The sequence below is a fragment of the Octopus bimaculoides genome, chromosome 17, assembly GCF_001194135.2.
Source record: "Octopus bimaculoides isolate UCB-OBI-ISO-001 chromosome 17, ASM119413v2, whole genome shotgun sequence".
In the NCBI taxonomy this organism is placed as follows: domain Eukaryota; kingdom Metazoa; phylum Mollusca; class Cephalopoda; order Octopoda; family Octopodidae; genus Octopus; species Octopus bimaculoides.
This window is the reverse complement of record NC_068997.1, coordinates 19,497,391-19,502,186: the sequence shown is the minus strand read 5'-3', so window position 1 is coordinate 19,502,186 and position 4,796 is coordinate 19,497,391. Positions and strand designations below refer to the sequence as shown.

The window sequence follows — 4,796 nt, the reverse complement described above, 5'->3', positions numbered from 1 at the left end:
TATATATATATATATATATGCATGCATGCATGTATGTACATGTGGTATGCATGTGTGAGTTTGTGTCTTTACACCACACGATAGTTGTAAATGAGCATCACCATCATACAAGCAGTGTTATTTATTTCCAATATTGTGCAGAAACATGTTTAGGCACAGGGAAATATTATGACCTTACTTGAAAACAGGTGAGAGTCGGTGACAGGAAGAGCATTCAGTCATTGAAAACCTGTTTCAATCAACTTCAAACCACCCATGCACACATGGAAAAGCAGACATTACCATGATAATGATGATGATTGTTCATACTTTCTCCTTTATTCAACCTCTAAAATTTCTTTCTTAATCTTCATGCGACTCATTTCTTTCAAGATAAAAAATGATTATCACTTAATTTTTCCATCCCAGGGCAATACAGTAACGACTATCACATAAATTTTAATGAACAAATACTTTATCTATTAATAAATATTTTTATTCACTGTTATGCAAAAGAATTATCATAATTTCTTTATCTCTGTTACTTATTTAATGACCCATGTAGCAAAGTCTGTTTTCTGTTTTCATACATTTGACTTCCAGAAGCCACTATTACATAAACCAGTTTTAATGCTTGCAGAATAGATTCTTTTTATTTTCTTTTTCTTACATGTTTCAGTCATCTGACTGCAGCCATGCTGGAGCATCGCCTTTAGTCAAACAAATCGACCCCAGGACTTATTCTTTGTAAGCCTAGTACTTATTCTATGGGTCTCTTTTGCTGAACTGCTAAGTTATGGGGGACATAAACACACCAACATCGGTAGCCAAGCGAAGGGGGGGAACAAACACAGACACACAAACATATACATACACACACACACACAAATATACGACGCGCTTCTTTCAGTTTCCATACACCAGATTGATTCACAACAGTTCAGTCAGCCTGAGGCTATAATAGAAGACACTTGTCAAATGTGCCACATAGTGGGACTGAACCCAGAAGCATGTGGTTGAGAAGCAAGCTTCTTACCACACAGCCACTCCTGCACCTATAAATATTTAATGCATGAATTATTAAATGGTTCTCAACCATTTTTTGCCTATGAACCCCACTGATCCCCATTTTACTCCCCTGGACCTCCAAAGCCATTCAATGAATTAAAAATAAATTGTACCATAGTTTTATGATTAAAAATTATTAGAAATTATATAAAAAACAAAATTCAAATATTTTGTATGTTGTAGAAGTATAACCAATCTATTTTATCAGTTTTAGACTGTGACCATGCTGGGGCACCACCTTGAACAATTTGTTTTAGTCGAATGAACTGACTCCAGTACTTATTTTTTGGTTAAACCTGGTATTTATTCTATTGGTCTCTTTTGCCAAACCATTAAGTCATGAGGATGTAAACACACAAACATCGGTTGTCAAGTGCTGGTGGGACACACTCACAGATACATACACACACACATACATACAAATTCATACATATACACACACATACATACAGATACATACATACACATGACAAGCTTCTTTTAGTTCCTGTCTACTAAATCCACTCACAAGACTGGTCAGCCTGAGGCTATAGTAGAAGACACTTGCCCGAAGTGCCATACAGTGGAACTGAACCTAAAACCATGTGGCTGTGAAGCAAGCTTCTTACCACAAATTTGAACAAGAAAATCTCATATGTACCCTGGTTGAGGACCACCGGCTTAGTACATGAAACTTCTTACAGAAGCCATTATATATAAACTAGTTTTAATGCTTGCAAAATAGATGTACATTTAATGCATGAATTATTAAATGGGTCAGGAGTCAATATGTTACCAGGATATCAGTTGTGCATCTACCATGAAATTGTAATTTTAAACTGATATAAAGCTCAAAAAATCTACTTGTAGTAAGAAGTTTGCTTCCTAATCACATGGTTCCAGGTTCAGTTTCACTGTGTGGCACCTTGGGCAAGTGTATTCTACTATAGCTTTGGGCCGACCAAAGCTTTGTGAGTGAATTTGGTACATAGAAACTGAAAGAAGCCCATTGTATGTATGTATCATCATCATCATCATCATCGTTTAACGTCCGCTTTCCATGCTAGCATGGGTTGGACGATTTGACTGAGGACTGGTGAAACCGGATGGCAACACCAGGCTCCAATCTAATTTGGCAGAGTTTCTACAGCTGGATGCCCTTCCTAACGCCAACTACTCAGAGAGTGTAGTGGGTGCTTTTACGTGTCACTCGCACGAAAACGGCCACATGTGTGTATATATATATATATATTTGTGTGTCTGTGTTTGTCTCCCCACCGATGTTGGTGTGTTTACGTCCCTGTAACTTAGTGGTTCGGCAAAAGAGACTGATAGATTAAGTACTGGCTTACAAAGAATAAGTCCTTGGAGCAATTTGTTCGACTAAAGGTGGTGCTCCAGCATGGCCACAGTCAAATGACTGAGACAAGCAAAAGAATAAAAGAATGTTTACCACCTCTACACTTATTCCAACTTTTAATTCGTAATTGCCATACCAAATTAGCATCAAATCTTCTCATGTGCAAAGAAGTCAGTAATATTTAAAATTTCACATGCAACAAAAGGTTAGATCAGCAATCATGAATTATTCTGCTGATATATCTAACATTATGTTTCTACCTTAAGCTATTGCAGATGCAATTTTAAATGAAGACCTACACAATACAAGAACCTATGACATTTTCTCGAAATGAATATCTCACTTCAATTCTCCCATGAGTCATAATCAACAACATAAAAGAGTCTAGTTTATCTTTTCTCCTGCTACATGCAATCTTTTCTTTCACAGAATGTTGTATATGTTTTTAAATTTTTTTATCATCATTTTCTAAGCTACAATAAGGTTGGAAGTCTGTTTAAACTCGGTTATCATCATCATCATCATCGTCGTTGTTGTTGTTGTTTCAACATCCACCTTTCTAGTGCTATGTTAAAAACATCTATGCTGTTGCCATGTATAAATCACTGGTGATGGTGTCATGTAAAAAGCACCAGTACACTTTGTAAAATTGTTGGTCCTAGGAAGGGCATCCAGCCATACAACACATGACAGTGGTTGTTGGTTTCTTTATGTCCCCATAACTCAGTAGTTTGTCAAAAGTGAACAGTAGAATGAATAGCAAACTTAAAAATAACTACGGGGAAGTCAATCGGTTCAACTAAAATCCTTCAAGGCAGAGTCCCAGCATGGCTGCAGTCCAATGACTGACACAAGTAGAAGACAGAAGATATACTGACGTAGGATGGTGAGTCATTAATTGAAAGTGACTAAATTGATATTAGGTTGCTACATGGATACTTAACTGAAGATGAAGAAAAAAAATCCCTTCAGCGCATAACAAACAGCAATACTGTAGGAAAAACAGTCTAGCATAAACAAAACATCAACTGGAAAATAGGTGTGGGTATGAATTATAAAATTTATGGGGAAGACCAATATCTTGATGAACAGAAATCAATATAGTTATGTCAATATATATACAAGCTGTGACCTGTACAGCCTAAAAATGATGATGATAAAAGTTTATGATGATATCATATACTTCCTTTCTTTATATTGATTAAAAAGTGATTATTAGAGTTAAGTTGTGCATATTTTTTTTAGTTTATTATGTAACCATGTAGCTTTAGATATAAGATTGATAGATCAAACTATAAACACAGCAAAGTTTATAACCCCTTTTGATACCAATCTGCCCGAGATGATGACGATGACAACTACCACCTCCTCCTCCTCCTCTGGTTCTATGATATAATCATATTTTAAAATGTTAGTATTTGAATTCTTAGAATCCTCCATCATGATTTTATTTAAATTCATACCACAGATTCACTTGACTTATTTCATGTAAACATTACTCCAACCTACTTGTGTTGATATGCTAATGGCATGTTAAATATTTTGATGAGAAAGAGAGAGAGAGAGAACAGCAGCAAATAGTCAAATGCCTTGCTTATCTTCTCCAGAGGTGAAGGGGTAAGAGATGGAGAGTGTATTAACATGTAATAAACAGATATTTATTTTCTTCTCCAGTCTGTTTTAAAATGTGTCGAGGGATACTGGGAAATACTTTTTAGCCACAGGTCACACGCTAAATGAGCTGACCTATGATCAAATCTGTTCCAGCCATGACTATCCTGTCACTTTATATATCTATGAGTATGGGCTTTTTTCCGTTTTAGTTTTCTCAATTCTATTCTTGGGGTGGGGTGCTGGAGTAGGGGTAGAGAGGAATAAATGGTTTGATGTGATTCACGAAAAATTTAGCTGCTATTTCAACAGATCACATCTGCTCAATAATAAAAGACAGTGGCACTATTTGTTTGTTTTTTTCTTTTTAAAATAATTCTTGAGAATTCTATGTTCAATAATTTTCAAAGAACACCCCCATCCCACTCCTGCTGCCTAGTAAGAAATGTATTTATAAAGCTATGAAGTAGATGGTTGGGCTACATCCAAGAATGGACAGAGAAGGAAGCTGGAGGAAAAACCGGAAGTTGGCTGATGATCAGACAAAGCAGCAATACCATCTTAAGGCAGTAGCCCAGGGGCTCCACAGGTCTACAGGCCCGATTCTGATCTAAGTATACTGTGGCTTGTTGCCAATAAATAGATACTTTAGGGATCAATGCATTGATTTGCCCAAGGGTTTATAGACAGCCCTGCAAAGCAGCAGTGAGAAGAATATACCTCTTGCTGTGTACTTACGTACTTATGACTCCAAAGCCTCACCCCCAAAAAAGAAAGAAAAAAAAAAAAAAAAAAAAAA

The 4,796-nt window shown here is 36.3% G+C and overlaps 1 protein-coding gene across 1 annotated transcript in view; it reads right to left on the bottom strand.

Annotated features, from left to right (window-relative positions):
- Positions 1-4,796, bottom strand: part of LOC106877366 (PTB domain-containing engulfment adapter protein 1) — an 85,792-nt gene that overhangs the window by 32,565 nt on the left and 48,431 nt on the right. The gene's annotated exons all lie outside the window — the stretch shown is intronic.